This window comes from Lissotriton vulgaris, chromosome 6, assembly GCF_964263255.1.
Source record: "Lissotriton vulgaris chromosome 6, aLisVul1.2, whole genome shotgun sequence".
In the NCBI taxonomy this organism is placed as follows: domain Eukaryota; kingdom Metazoa; phylum Chordata; class Amphibia; order Caudata; family Salamandridae; genus Lissotriton; species Lissotriton vulgaris.
The window spans coordinates 63,002,831-63,019,621 of NC_141694.1; the positions used below are offsets into that span (position 1 = coordinate 63,002,831).

Here is a 16,791-nt window from a genome sequence, read left to right on the forward strand (position 1 = left end):
GGAAAAGCATTGGACTGGATCATTCGTTCCTCACCGGAAGAACCCAGAGAGTCCGCCTCCCCCCTTTTAGATCTGAGGCCACTGAAGTCATCTGCGGCGTACCACAAGGATCATCACTCATTCCCACCCTCTTCAACGTATACATGAGTCCCCTCGCAACCATCGCACGCCAACACAACCTCAACATCATCTCCTACGCAGACGACACCGGAGCATACCCAGAGAACCGTAGTCCAAGCGCTGGTCACCTCTAGACTGGACTACGGTAACATTCTTTACCTGGGGACTAATAAAGAGGTGGCTCGTAGGCTGTGGATGGCTCAGAACTCAGACAGAAATCAGAACAGTCCCTGTTAGAGTTCAATAAAGGGGATGATAATATCCACCATGTGTCACCATAGCTCAAGAAATCCTACCAAATAGGTCCACTTTGATAAATTGTATACAAAAAATATATGAAAACAATTTTAGTAAAAGTACAAAGCAATTTATTAAAAATATACAATGTTACGCATCAGTTATTGTGCCACAATATACAATATTAAAAAACGGTGTAAGCACCCTCTTATTGATTCAATGGTGCACATATACTAAACACACACAAAAAAAGGAATTAAAAGCAACAATTAATGGTTAAAAAACAAGTTGTCCTATGTGCCTTCCCATTGCCTTCGCTTTTCCACTCAAGGGAAACTTTGTGTGCCCAGAGTCAGACTATCTCGGCTGGGCGGTCGATTATTCGCTTGTCTTGGTCCTTCCTTATGGAACTCCCTCCCCTTATAATTCAGAATGAAACTGCGTATGCCCAATTCAGCAAATCCTTAAAAACTTTGCTCTTTAACCAATAATCGTTAAGCTGCTATCAGTTCCTCGTTCTGGTTGGGTAGCTGTTGCCCCTTATAAATGAATCATAAAAATAATAGGATCAGGTTTCGAGAAAATCAGGGTAAGTTGTGGGTGCTTATAATTGTGTTAGAGGTCCTGGAGTAGCCACCTTCACAGCTGCCTGGTTAGGAAAGGTTTCTTCCACAATGTTCAACAGACCTGGAACAAGAGGCAAAAGAGGTCTTGGAGTTGCCCTTAGTTGAAGCGCTTCGAGAATAATCTGCACTACTTGTTGAGCAGTGCCTAAAGTGATACTACATTTTGTTGCCCATCTAATTAAAACCTCCTGAAACATAAGAATATTATCTACAGGTGATATTCTAGATGGTGACTGTGCAGAGATGTTGGGGTAGAGGAGTGTGAAGAGTTAGTGTACGGTAACCTTTATTGAGATCGACAATAAGATCTATCCCTTCTGTACGGGAGTTCTGGGTGGTGTTGGTGGAATTAGTGAAGGAGGCTTCTACTTTCTAATTGGAGACATTGAAGTTACCTTCAATACCCCCTTACTGGTCAAAGAACCAAGTGTTTTGCAAGGGATGTTCTGTAAACATTATTGTTCTCAAAATGAGAAGAGGTGTTGTCCATCCAATTGTCAAGCGTGCTCAGAGGACGCTTGAGAAGTTGTGGAGGAAGGAAGGTGATGCAGACAACCCTGGAGAAAAAGGTAGTAGGACCTGTGTATTTCTCATCATTGAGGGAGAAAGATTTGACGTCATTCAGGTCTTTTTGACCATCGACTGTGCCTGTGATGTTGAGCTTAGTCTTTTGGATATCGTATGTGCCAATGTTGATGCCAATCGAGTGCTCGTCAAAAGTGAGTGAGAAGGGCCGCTGTGATCTTTGAAGTTGAGGGAGACCATGATCATTCTTGAACTCGGGATGGAGTGTCTTCATGGTGAGTGCTGACAACTGTGATGGAACATGTCAGACCTGATCCCTTAGACGGTGAGACTGTGTTTTTCAAAGTCAACGACCGGTGTCGATGAGAATGACTGATGTTTTGAAGGTTATCTTATCTGAAGACCTCCCCCTCTGGGGGAGTCTTTTTCAGATTGATAAGCACTTACAGGGGAAGGGTGAGAGGCAGATCTTTCTAGTCTTCTTTCAATCTGATGCCCTTTTTGTCATTCAATTCTCAATATTTTTTCCACAAATATCATATCTTATTACCTGATAAGATGTAGACCAGAATACCACACAGACCCAATGTGAGTCAGTAGCTGCCTTCTTCCTTCTATATGAATTGGCAGTTGGTAAATAAAGAAGGTATCTGACAAAAGAACAATTGTTACTTACCTGTAAACAGGTGGTTCTCCACATGCTTGAATATTCCCCGTCGAAGTGTGAGTCCCACGGTAAATAAAATAGCAATAACATACCAATAACATATGTATGTAAATACATAACACATGAAATAATACTAGAAAATACAAAATAAATACTCAAAAACAATTCCTACATAGGAATACATGGTAGAGAGAAAAAAACACTTGTAACATATTCCTGTCATTATGTTAGTCCAAACTACAGCCAATCAGGCGCCACCACCCTTCCAGAACCTTCTCCTCAGAGGTCAGGTCTCAGATTTTCGTAGCACATGAGTGAAAAAAGAGTGGATGAGGAGAAGCGAACCTCTGAGGGGAAGTGGGTGGGTCGCATGTGAATCTACGAAAGACACCAATAGTGTAGAACCACCTGTTTACAGGTAAGTAACAATTGTTCTTCTCCAGTATTAGGGTGTCTTTCATAGATTCACATGCTTGAATAGAATAGAGAGCAGTAACAGCCGAAGAGGCCCGATTGCTATGTAACAGCATGGAGAAAACCAAAGAGACAATAATAATACAGTCATGTAAGTACTGATAGCAAATCATATACAACCATAGTGAAGGAGGGAAGACAGAGGCTCACCTTAGTTAAAAAGATGACGAAGAACTGCCTGTCCCACTGCTGTATCCGCCTCATTGATGGCATCCAAGCAGTAGTGCTTCGTGAACGTGTGCCTGTTGGACCACGTGGCTGCTCGGCAGATCTGATAAAGCGGCACACCAGCAAACAGGGCGGTAGAGGATGGCATCGCCCTGGTGGAATGAGTCCTCACGGAAGATTGTAGAGGCTTGCCGGCCTGCTAATGGCAGAAGACAATGGCTGAAGAAATCCAACGTGCAATAGTTGGCTTGGTAACAGGGCGCCCTTTCCGCATGCGTCTGTAGGCAATGAACAGTTGATCGGACCTGCGAAAAGGGGCTGTCCTGCTGATGTAAAATTTAAGGCATCGTTTGATGTCCAAAGCGTCTAATCGCTGCTCTTCCGGAGAATGAGGATCGGCAAAGAAAGTCTTTAAGAAAACAGACTCATTTAGATGGAAATGCGTAGGCACCTTCGGCAGACAAGTTGGGTTGGTGCGAAGTACCACACAGTCAGGTTTGAATTGGAGAAAAGGAGGTTTAACAGTGAAAGCATGAAGATCACTCAGGCGACGAGATGAAGTCCGAGCAAGGAGAAAGGCTACCTTCCAGGTCAGAAACTTTAAGTCCGCCCTATGGATAGGCTCGAAAGGCGCCTTCATTAGTTGGGCTAAGACGACATTGAGATGCCAAGTGGGAGGAGGATGCCGAAGAGGTGGGAACTTCCGGAACAGTCCTTTGAAAAACTGACAAACTACCCTGGAAGAGCAGAGAGAGGAGGAGCCATCCTGCCGGAAACGAGAGATTGCCGCCACGAAAACTCACAAAGTAGCCTGGGAAAGCCCGGATTGAGCCAGGTCCAAAAAGAACGGAAGTAGCTGCTCCGGAGTGGAATGGATAGGAGGGATATTCGTAGCCACACAACTATGGCAGAACAGCTTCCATTTGAGCTTGTAAGTCTTAATGGTAGACGGAGCTTGGCGAGATATTTAAATGCGCAAATTCAAGGTCCTCAGGTTCCATCCAACAATTGTAGAGAGGAGGGGTTCGGATGGCAAATTTGACCCTTGTCCATAGTGAGGAGGTCCGGTCGAGGATGAAGGAGGATGGGCTTGCACTGGTACAGAAGGAGCAACTCCGAGAACCACGCCTGTCGGGGCCATCTGGGAGCGATCAGGAGAATGTGGCAGGGCTGCCTCCACATCTTCAACAGCACACAAGGCATCAATGGGATCGGAGGAAAAGCGTAGGCGAATAGATCTCACCGACTCATCAAAAGGGCATTCCCGCACGACTCGTGGTGGGGATGCCAACTTGCGTAAGATGGGCATTTCCAGTTCTCTGGTGTTGCAAAGCGATCCAGAGACGGACGACCCCATCGTTGAAAAACGAGGTTGCGCCCACCATTGGAAAGCTGATCTCATGCGAGCGGTGACACTCACTAGGTCGTTGAAAGAACCGGAGACCTGACACCACTGTACGTCCAATTCCTCCTGAATGGGGCGAGCCGTAGTCTGTAATTTGTGATCAGTGCAATACAAGACGATACCACCCCCAGAAATGACTTTAAGATCCTGACAGAATCGGACAGTCTTGCCCGAATCAGAGACACCAAGCGGAGGATCTTTTGTTGACGCTCTTGGGACACGAACGCCTTTGAAAGCATTGTGTCTAATGTTGCTCCCAGAAAATTCCTGCTTTGAGCCGGTTCAACCTGAGACTTGTCGGCATGGATGGCTGGGCAGAGAGATCGAAACACGTCTTGACAAAGACGAGTGTGTTGAAGCAGTTGTTTGCGAGACTGACTTGAGGAGGCAGTCGTCCAGATATGGAACAATTTGGATGCCTCGGAGACGCAGGTAAGCCACTACTGGAGCCAATACTCACGTGAATACACGAGGGGAGGAGCGGAGGCCGAAGGGCAACGCCTTGAACCGGAAGTCTCTCCGTCCCACCCGGAAAGCACAAGTACTTCCAATGCTTCTGAAGAATTGGAACATGGAAGTAGGCATCCTGAAGGCCGATGGTGGTCATGAAGTAGCCCATGGAGAGAAGACGCAGGATCTCTACCAGTGTAAGCATACGGAAGGACTGCTCTTGAGGAACCTGTTGAGCGCTCGCAAATCCAGAATCGGTCGCCAATCTCCCGTCTTCTTGAGTATTAGGAAGAAACGGGAATAGAAACCCTTTCCTCTCTGAGACTTGGGAACCACTTCGACGGCACCTTTCTGAATTAGAAGACAAACTTGATGGAAAAGCTCCTTGAGGTGGGGAGGAGGCAGACCAGACGGTGGAGTGGGAGGAGGAATCTTTATGAACTCTAGAGCATGGCCCTTTGCCACAATGTCCAGAACCCAGCGGTCAGAGGTGATGGAGGACCACTGAGAAAAGAACAGAGATTCGACCTCCAACACTGGGGGGATACACAAGTCATTGACATTTGGGAGTGGATCCTCTATACGAGGATTTTCCCCCGTAGGATTTTGACGACTGCTGTCGGGAGGACTGCTGTTGTTTGGAAGAGTAACGTTGGTTACCTTGATGGTAGGAGCGATATTGACTGTTTCCTCCATGAAAAGTTGAGGTGGTGCCGCGTCCACGTGCACCCCAAAATGGCTGCTTCCGAAACTGCAAAGTCCCCAATGAGCGAGCAGTATCAGTGTACTTTTTAATGGACTGCAAAGCCTCATCTATGTGCGCCTCAAAAAGCGACTCACCGTCGTACGGCATATCCAGGATCTTGGATTGGACTTCTTGGCGGACAGAGGTGGACCATAACCAACCCTGCCTCCGCAAGACCGCTGCCCCAGCAAGCTGACGAAAGCCAGTGCACGCAATGTCAACTGCACAATCAATGATTATCTCCGATGTCCTCTCTCCGTCCTGCAGAATCTGTAAAGCTTCAGCCTTGGAAGCATCATGGATGAGGTTCACCAGGGCAGACAAGTCCGACCACATCTGGCGGTCGTAGCGGCCTAAGATGGCTAATTCATTAGCCGTCCTCACCGTAGTGGATGCTGTTGTGGAGAATTTGCGTCTGATAGCGTCCAGGCGACGACCCTCCCTATCTGGAGGAGCTGAAATTGGAGACGCCGGATTATGGGAACGACGTTGTGCAGCCTGAGTGACCACTGAGTCAGTCTTTGGATGAGCGACAAGGCACGCTGGAGATCCTATGGGCGCCTTGTATTTCTTCTCAAGACGAGGCAGTTGAGCTGGCAGTGAATTTGGTGTTGGCATGAGCTTCACCCTTTCAGTCCATATAAAGTCTATGATGGGTATAGTGTGGACTTGTTCGAATGGTTGATGTTTAAAATCTTAGAGGAAGCAGTCCTCCTCCCTCTGGACTCTAGGCAACTTGAAATCGCTCTATCCATCAACTGATGGAAACTTGCAATGTCCACCGGAGGCAAATCCCGGGCTCTACCGGAAGAAGGGAAGGCGTCTGGATTTGGTAGTCGTCCCACTCAGCCATGTGGGTGGCGGCGTCATCTTCATCATCATCATCAGTGACTTCTCCATCTTCCCGTTCCGGAATGACATCATCATCATCAACCGGGTACACCATAGTGTGTATCTTCACTGATGTCTGAACTTGCGATGAAGGCGTTGGTGGCAAAGGTGGCGGAACAGGGACAGGAGCCGCCGCAGCCGCAAGCACATGAGGCATAGGCATACCCTGCGGAGAAGGCGGGAAACGCCTGTTGTAGTCATCCAACATATGTTGGAGATTTGAGATGAGCGACAAAGGCAGTGTCGCAGTTGGAACTTGTACAGAGTGTTCATCTGCCTCAGAATACTGGTCGTCATCATCATCACCGTAATCCTGGCACTTAATAATCAAATCCGAAGGACTGCGTGCCACTCTGAAGGAATCACACACATCATTGTCAGAGTCCGAATCCTGCTCAGAGCCCGTGGCGAACATGGGCGAGGGAGGCTGCGGATCTGGAATGGATAGTTGGTCAACTGGCCGTTGACAACGATGGTGCAAGGGGTCGGCGGTGGAAGAGCCAGACCCGGTTGAAGACAAGGGCACCAAAGGCAAGGAGGCAAACTAAGGAACCACCGTCAACAGTGCCGACGATGACTCTGGCAGAGGCGTCGACTAAGTTGTTGCAGAAAAATCCACCGGAACCATCGTAGATGATAAGGTCGTCGACAAAGTCGTCTGCGATGATGAAGCCACTGTCGACGGAGCCGACATCGACGGGACCAACGACGAAGATGATTTCCTGTGAGCTTTCGTCAACGATGACTTTGCTGACGACGAAGCAGATTTCTTCGTCGACGACGAGGTAATAGGAATCGTCTACAGTCTTGAAGCTAAGCGATACCTTAGTCGACATGGAAGACGTCGACGTAGCCGTCGACCCGGAGGCTAATGTCGTCGTCACGGTCGCCGTCGACGATGTGGAGACGGCTGATCTCGTCGTCGGGACGATCGTCGACACTCCCGTCGACGATGAAACATGTTTCGGAGCAGAAACATGATGGGAAGCAGCAGAAGACGCCTGAGAGCCAGGTCTCATGGGCGTAGAGGTAGTAGGAGGTGGTGAGGACACCGCAGGAGCCTTAGACAGGGAAAGTTTCTTCCTTTTAAGAAAAGGTGAATGCATATCCTGCACACTACTACGCTTGGAGGCTGCTTTAGAAGGTCCAGACTGCAAACTTTCTGCATCTGACAATGCCGAATCCATATCCTTAAGACGCTGGAGCCAAATGAGGAGACGGCTTCTCTGTCCTTAAGGGTCTTTGTAGAGAAAGTCCTGCAAAACTTGCAGCTTCCAACCTCATGGTCGGGATAAAGACAATAAATGCACTTCTTGTGGGGGTCTTTAGAGTAAAGACGCAAGAGCAAGGTTTAAATAAAGACTTCTTACTTGAAGACATGCTGAGAAGACTGGAACTTGAAGTTGAGAAAACTGAGCAGAGCTCAGGGAGACTCCCTTTACACGACGTGCGGTAGAAAATCTGAGGGTCTGAGCTCTGAGGAGAAGGTTCTGGAAGGGTGCTGGCGCCTGATTGGCTGTAGTTTGGACTAACATAATGACAGGAATATGTTACAAGTGTTTTTTCTCTCTACCAAGTATTCCTATGTAGGAATTGTTTTTGAGTATTTATTATGCATTTTCTAGTATTATTTAATGTGTTATGTATTTATATACATATGGTATTGGTATGTTATTGCTATTTTATTTACTGTGGGACTCCCACTTCGACGACGGGGAATATTTAAGCATGTGAATCTATGAAAGACACCCTAATACTGGAGAAATTACATTTCAGAGTTAGGAAAAAATAATTTACTCAGCAGTGGAGGTGTTTGGATGTTGGGAAGGAGCTGGAAAAAAGAACTGGCTCTCACAGGCAACTGCCTGTTCAAGGCATTGTGGGAAGCGGGTCCTACCAGGTCCTTCAATTAACAGTCTCTGTTTTCACCTTTCTCAATTTAGCCTACCAGACTGCATTTCGTGTTCATGCATTTAATGTTGAAAGGTGGTTTTTCATGACAGATTGTGTAGCCTCAAGAAATGTATATTTCTACATCTCCAGAATTCAGAAAGAAAATCTCTGATAGGCGATCATTGAAATTCTAAAAGCAGTTAACATGGATTGAGGACATTCTACAATGTTAACTTCATAAAGGACATTATGTTAAAAGGTGCTGTGGGGACTGCGCAGACAGCAGGGAATTATTACGAATTTATTATTATCAATGACAAAACTATGATACAGAATATCTGCTACAGTTTTTGGGATAAAATTCGTACATTGAAAATTAAAACAACTTGAAAATATGCACAATAAAAGCACAATTAGTGTTTTGTTAACCAATAAGGCACACTCCAAACCAATGGTACATTTGACTGACAAAACACTGCTAATTAATATTTAGAATACAAATAAAAGAAGGAAATAGTGTCTTAATACAAGTCAATGTAAACAGTCTAAACTGCCCCTGCCCCTTTATGAATGTTGCAATGCTACAATATCCCATCATGCTCCTTATTAATCAGATAGACAGCTCATTTTAGGAGCACAGGAAAGATCAAGCAATATTATTCAGGTGGAGCCCGGAATAGCAGAAAGCTGGGTGGGGCTTTATCAAATCCCTAGATAATACCCATGGTGAATGTGAGAAGTTGGCCTGATATATGATGCTCACTAGTTCTAGTGATCACCTTGTATCAGTCCAAACGACCCTTATGGTGATCGGTTGTAAGTCAACCTTATAGACCAGCTATCCTAATGGTAGCATGGACAAAGCAGTCTTTAGGCTAAACTCTATTGGCATGTGAAGCCAGCTGTTTTACCACATATAACCCCTTGAAAGGACTCCACACAGGCTGGTATGAAAATAAACAAGTATTTATTAACTAACTCTTTATGAGGTCAGAGGGCCACATGACAAACTCTTAGGAAAAATACGTTTAAGTTGCACGATTTACAATGGTGCCCTAGGGGCACGACAAGCCATATACTAAGTAAGTGGAATGTGAAAGTCTCAGTTTCATAAAACTTTTATTCGATTATCAATTGTATAATCATAAAAAGTACATACAGGAGAAAAAACTTTTCAGCGCAAAAATGAGTTTAAAAATAAGCCGAAATACAAAGAAACATACTAAGAATAAAATTTGCAGTTTTTGTATGCTTCTTATTAGTTTAGAACATTTTGACGTATTGTTATGACTGCTTTAAGAAAAGTCACTCTAAGTTTAGCTTCATGGGGCGTGTTCAGACTGCAAAAAGAGAAATGCGGAATAGCATTGTCTGTGGCCACTGGATCGGAGAAGTGGAATAATCCACGTTTTTCGTGGAAGTTTGTAATATTTACAAAATAAAACAACGTGGATCGTTGACTGTTGGGAAATTCTGTCACATGGACAGTTCATCAGATTGCGGGACCAATTTTGAGTTTCCGGATATGAAACTAAACGGAAAAAAATGTTAAAACGAAGTCTTGTTAATAAAAAATGTTCGTGGTTTTATAAGAAGTACGTCAAATATGCTTGTATGCCTTTGCAAGATTGTTGTGCACAGATTTTTTCGTTAGATGGTTTTAAGATCTCAGCTTGATTCCGTAACTCCCTCAGGTGACCCAGACACATTGATTTTAATTGTTTCCTGGAAATATCTTCTATCGAAGCAGGATCTTCGAAGTAAGACTCGTGGTCCAGGTCTTTGAAGAAGTTCCATATGTAGGTCAGCCAAGGAATTTTTCGCCAGTTTGTCAGGGCTAAGCAGTCTGTAATAAGGGAGCGAGTTAGATGGCATTCAGGGTTGGTCCATATTCGATGCCACAGTAAGATTGGTTGGCAGCGAATAGTGTCAACAATATATTCCATACCAAGTTCACAATGCGAGGCTAGTATCGGGGAACTTTGAGGGAGGGCTAAAATATATTGAATAAAGCCATTCTCCGTTACTTGTAGTTGGTCTATGCGTCCATAACCCCAAACGCCAGCTCCATAGGTAGCCACACTATGGCACTTTGCGTAATATATGGTCAGAAGTTCGGGTGGCGCTGGTTTCCCCAGTTTCCTCGAGAAAGAAATCAATGCCGATGTTGCCCGACGAAAGTGAAGGTTTCTGGCGTCGATTGCCTTGCGCCAGTTCACCGCATCATCCACTACGATTCCCAGGTAGGGGTAGACTGAGGTTTTTTCCAGCTTCATTTTATCTACGATTATCGGTTTAGGGTTTTTAACCCTAGGACCAATGTGCATTGTGAAAGTTTTCTTTATGTTTATTTTGAGGCCGAGTGAGTCCATAAATGTGGCATATTTGTTAATTTGTATCTGGAGTTGGTTCAGGGTCCGTGCTAAAATAACTGAATCATCAGCATATAGCAATGTGGGTATCGGGCGGTGGTTTATCTGGGGTAAGTCCTGGCTCCCTTCCAACATAGCCTGCTCAAGCCCATTTGTGTAAAGGTTGAACAGGAAGGGAGCCAGTACACATCCCTGTCTTACTCCCTTCGTTATTTGAAATGAGCGGGACAGCTCACCACTGGTACCAAATCTTACTCGCCCTGCAGCATTAGAATAGAGTTCACGTAGGAAGGCTATTAATGGGGGGTCCACTCCAAGGTCACTTAGTATTTGCCAGAGTTTTGCATGTTGGACGCAGTCGAATGCCGCACTTAGGTCGACATAGACAAGGAAGATGTTACCTCCTTTGGCGCCAACATATTTCCCTGCCAAAAGGACAAGATTAAGGGCCTGTTCCACAGTCCCAAGCCCCTTCTGGAAGCCGTATTGTAGGTCGGTTATGATGTTGTTCTCCCGGGCCCAAGATTGTAAACGGTCCAGGAGTACTCGACCCGCGATCTTACCCATGGAGTCCAGAAGGGAGATTGGTCTGTAGCAAGCTGGGTCGTTGCGGTCGCCTTTTTTAAAGATGGGTAAAAGGATTGATGTCGACCATGACTGGAAAAGCCCAACCGAGGTTACTGCTGACATGACCCGAGTGATTAGCTGTGACCAAAAGTCTACGTTGTGGAGGAAGATGTCCATTGGAACTCCATCGGGGCCAGGAGTCTTGTCAGATTTGGATGCCCTGATTGCTTTGATAACGTCACTGAGGTGGAAATGAATATTTATCGGGTAGATGTTGTTTCCCGATAAATGGACCTCACATGACAAACTCTGGAAAAATACGTTTAAGTTGCACGATTTACAATGGTGCCCATATACTAAGTAAGTGGAATGTGAAAGTCAATAATAGGAATGGAGCTGTCCAGAGGCTGTAGGATCACTGGGACCACGCTATACTAACTTGAGGTAAGTAATAGGAGGCCCACGGAACGCGTGTGCAGAGTGTGAACTCACACGCGAGATGCGTACAAACGTCTATGGACAGTACAGTTTAAGAAAAAGGTGAGTATGGACGTCCCTGACTAGATAGGACCAAAACGACTGTGGAACTGGACACTAGGAGAGTCAAGCTACCCTTGAGCACCGAAATGCTCGTGTTACCTCACCCACAGGCTGCGGGTGCATAGTTGCCAAGTTGTGTCGGGTTCCGGCGTTGAAGTCTATGGAGCCTGGAGGAAAAGATGCTGCAGGCGGTCAGGAGGATGTCCGGTGTGATCCAAGGGTGGATCAGTTTAGAGAAGGACCTGAAAGCAGAGGGAACAATGTTCAAAGTCACTAGCCAGTGACTGGAGTGGAACCAGGAGTGGAACCAGATGTCGTCGTCGCGATCAGGTGAAGGTGGACGCTTGTCTCAGCAGCCACGTGGACCAGGTGGTGTCTTCGACGACCAGGATGGAGGCACGAGCTGTCCCACGCAGGCTCTCGCTGTCGGCGGGGTCGTCTTTGGATTCGGAGTCAACAGGCCTTGGCAAAGGCAACCCACGCTGTGAGTGGAAACGCGTCTGGAGTGGACCAGGAGGGTACGGGGTGCTCCTCTTTTGGAAGGGAGCAAGGGCCAGTCTGGAGCAACCAGACCAGCAGTGAAGATTTTGCAGTTCTTCGTCTAGGGGGCCACTAGCCAGCCGGCAAGTGACCAGACAACGCGCGAGCAGCAACCAGGCAGAAGGGCCCCACGCAGATCTCGTGGATGCTGGAGGGCTGGTCTTCGATGCAGGAGCTGCTCGGGGCTTCTCAGTCCCCAAAGCACTTGGACGAGGATGCCTCTGAAGTCGTGCTGGAGCTAAGTGCTGCTTCTTTCAAGATGGCCGGTCCCACGTGTCTCGTCGCACCCACGGATCTCAGCTGTGCTGCAGATGTGGGTAGAGGTCGGAGAGGTCTGGGAATCCGGGTCTCGTCGGGCTCTGAAGTCTGGATCCTTGCAGGAAGACGACAAAGGGAAGCCGCTGGACGCTGATGGTGCCTGCTTGTGCAGGGTGGACACCCCTTACCCACAAGGGAGATTTCTTCAGTCTTCTGTGGAGCAGAACGTCGAAGTCCAGAGTTTCTTCTTGTAAAGTTGATCAGGATAATCTAATTTGGAATGGGACCAGCTTTTACCTTTATCCGGCTGAAGGGGGGCTGCACTACGACTAGGTCCCTCCTCTGGGTGGGACCAGGAAGGGGGGTGGTTACACCCCCTTTCCTTTGTCCGGTCTTGCGACAGCTCTGGGGCTGGAGTGCCCCAGGAACTGGTTTAGACCGGTGTATGCACAGGGACACCTTGTGTGCCCCAGGCATGTCTCATTCCTTTCACACTTGCGGGTAAATGCCACCCCCACGGGCTTACTTGTGACCAATAAGCCTTTAATTTTCCTGGATGACGAGGAATTCAGACGGGACTGGGCTCTGGTGTCATGGAAGTGCATGAGAGACAGGCTCGTGTTAATCATTCGAACGGCCAAACGGTTGGCGGATGCTCTGCTAATTAAAATACAGATGACTGAAAGGGGTTTACAAACTGATATCGTCATGGCAACATTCGACCAAAAATTAGACCACATTGATACTCAACTGGCGGAGTATAGGGATCACCTGATACACTCAAAGATCTCTAAATTACAAAAAGACTTGTAGAATTTCTCAAGGGAGAAAGCTTATCCATACACGTCAGATGAGTATCGTCAGATGAGTATGCTAAACAAAAAATGGCGGAAGGTAACAAAAACAACCAGCAAGGCCGCCCTCGCCAGTATACCACCAGCCGTTTGAGTGAGGGAAGTGATAATGAGTCCTACCCTAAGAGAAGAGGACGAGGTCGCAGGAATTGGAGGGGTCCAAGACCCCAATTTTTCCAACACCCCTTCCAACAATATCCCACCCAAGCCTTCAATTGGCCTATGATGGGCTATCCTCCAGCAGGACAAAATCAAAATCAAGGATTTGGTAATCAACGGTTCCAGAATCCTGATTTCCAGAACGCACAGTTCCAAAACTTCCAGGGGCCTTTTTTAGGGGGAGGCCGCGGGAGGGGACGTGGCAAGCAGAAGACACCTGGGAGAGTCAACTGGTCAGACCAGGACCCGGAAATCACCCAGCGCATCACCAGGAGCATGGCACAGGGAACCACACCGAGCACCAGCAGCGACAATCACTAGTGGTTAATTTGTCCTCTCATCTGTTGACTGACCTCCAAGAGCAGATCCTTAACAAGGGTCTGGGTTTTGTCCCTACGAACTATCCTGATCTATTTAAACTGCGACAGGATTTGGCTGTCTTCTTCCGCAATGTGAGACTGAGAGTCTTCTTTGAGCACCAAGACTCTTGATAGACAAAGGGGCGATACACCTTTTCGTCCTAAATCATCCTTCACACCACAATTGGCAGTACTTCCACCACAGATTGCGGCTTTCGAGGCAGCAGTGATCCATGACTTGGAATCAGCAAACTTGGCAAACGCTGGGCATTTCTCCAAACTTTCGATTAGGGAAAAGGAAGCACTGAAGACTTTGGGGTCCAACAAAGATATTATTCTGAAGCCTGCAGACAAGGGCGGGGCCACCGTAAGCATGGATATCGAGGCCTATTGCGGTGAATGTTTGCGCCTCCTGGCAGACCCACGAACATACCAGAAATTGAGACAAGACCCCATGGAGGAGATCACCACGGAAATTGTTATTATGGTAGAGGAGGCCAAGGCTAAGGACTGGATCACTCAACAAGAAGCGGAGTTCCTTGTACAAAAACTACCAAGGACTCCGTACTTCTACATCTTGCCCAAGATCCACAAAGCAGTGCGACCCCCTCCCGGGAGACCTATTGTCTCTGGGATGGGGTCCCTGCTGGAACCCCTCTCGGAGTTTTGTAATTTCTACCTGAAACCTATGGTTCAAAAGCTACCCACTTATCGAAGGGACACATCAGATGTATTGAATCTATTAAAAGAAATACCGTTCAACCCTGAGGAGGAATTCCTAATAGGGCTGGACATCGAAGCCCTATATACAAACATTCCACAGCGGGAAACCCTCAGGGTTTTAGAAACATTACTTTTTGAACGGGAGTGGCCATATGAAACACCGCAGACCTTCATTCTACATTTGGCCGAAATTGCCTTAACCAGGAACTTTTTTGAATTTGAGGGGTATATTTATCTCCAAACCCATGGAACCTCAATGGGGAGTGTCTTCGCCCCCAGCTTGGCAGGGCTATATGTAGGCGCTTTTGAGCAAATGACTATTCTGGATGTCAATGGACCTTGGACCAACAACCTGCGATTATGGCGTCGCTTCATTGATGACGTCCTAGTAATCTGGAGGGGTGATAAACCATCAGTAGACTACTTCTTGGAATGGCTCAACGCCCAAAATCCTTTCCTGCACTTCACCTCCACTGTCACCAAAACGCAACTACCTTTCCTGGACCTGGTGATTGAACCCTCCAACGGTACCTTAAAGACTAAGGTTTTCCACAAATCTACGGATAAGAATTCCTTATTGGAATTTGGGAGCTTCCACCCCCGCTCCCTGCAGGAGAATTTACCTGTGGGACAATTCTTCCGGATCAGGCGAAATTGTTCGGAAACAGAAGATTTTCAAGTCGAATCAGAGGTTCTGACAAACTCCAACAAAGAGGGTACCCACCTAAAATAAGCAAAAAGGCTAAGTAAAGGGCCCTCAATACCAATCGAGAGTCATTACTCGTGAAAACTGTTAAACCTGAAATGAATAAGCCAGTGTTTGTGTCAACTTTTAATACAGCTTCACACCATATAAAACGCATAGTCATGCAGAACTGGAAAATCCTAAACACCGGGGGGATGAACATTCCAACACCACTCTTTTCATTCAGACGCAGCCAAAATCTGAAGGATTTACTGGTACATACCAGACCCAGGGATCTGGGGGGAGTGAGGGAGACCAACACACTACCAGGTTTTCCTAGATTGATTGGTCACACGAGGTGCGGTTCATGCAGTGTCTGTCATCTCACACGTAATTCCAAAACTATTGACCTTGGCGTTCGCACCCCCTGGGAACAGAGATCCCATACCAACTGTAATTCCCAGGGGGTGATATGCTTGATTACATGCCCTTGCCAACGAAGGTATGTGGGGATGACAAGTAGGAAGGTGCGTGTGAGAATAACTGAACATCGCAGTACTATCAGATGCGGGAAGACCAATACTCGACTCACAGCTCACTTCCAGGAAAAAGGACATGGTATAGATGATCTGGAGTGGACTGTTATAGAAAAAATTCAACTAGGGAGATATCAAGCAGACGATCAGAATCTGTTGCTCCGGCGGGAGCAAAGATGGGTGCATCGACTGAAGAGCCATCTGGTAGGACTGAATGATGACATCCCCTGGCAGGCGCTGAGTAGACAATAGTTTTCTATTTAATGATGAAGCGATGACTTTCCGACACACTATGTAGCCTGTTTTAGTATGAGGGTCTGTCTCTAGAATTGAATGGAGCCCCTTGTTATACAAAACCCTTTTAGGATTCTTGAATGCATTTAAGCTCTTTGAAAAACTTATCCCAGCATCTACCGAGTGGTCAATGTTGAGCCATGAGTGACTGTGAGGGATGTCCTGTTTTAACTCTATGGAGGGGGTATTCCTGATCTATTATGAGTGTTTCCTCCTTGGAATTCCTGAACAACTTTACTCCTATGAAGAAGAGATGACTTATGAGAGTCCTGTGCATCATACACCTTTCAGGGTCTGACCAATGATGCTATCTGGGGGGAACCAGGTTTAGCAATGAGCATTACTTGTCTCTTATTTAGCTCTATTGGGAGCCTACGTCAACCGTGTTGGCCGATCGTTGAATTCTACCTACCAAGTCTTATCTTAGACTTGGGGTGGAATATGGGATATTGTGTGTGTTTTTAAAAAAAATATGCACACAACAACTGTAACAAATGGGATGTCGCCATAGGAGACTCGAACCCCTGTCACGAGGTAACATTCTCGGCAACAATCATATTCCCCACATTCTCCTAACAGCGACTCGGATCTCCTGATATAGTTCTTCTCTTTCAATTAACGTTTTGACTTGGGGCGAAATAGGGACAATTAGTAAATGACATTTTACCATACGATACATTTTGTTAGTTTTCAGGGAACGTGA

The 16,791-nt window shown here is 46.6% G+C and overlaps 1 protein-coding gene across 1 annotated transcript in view; it reads right to left on the minus strand.

The window, feature by feature from the left end:
* Window positions 1-16,791, minus strand: part of LOC147706789 (exportin-5-like) — a 1,247,062-nt gene that overhangs the window by 225,599 nt on the left and 1,004,672 nt on the right. The gene's annotated exons all lie outside the window — the stretch shown is intronic.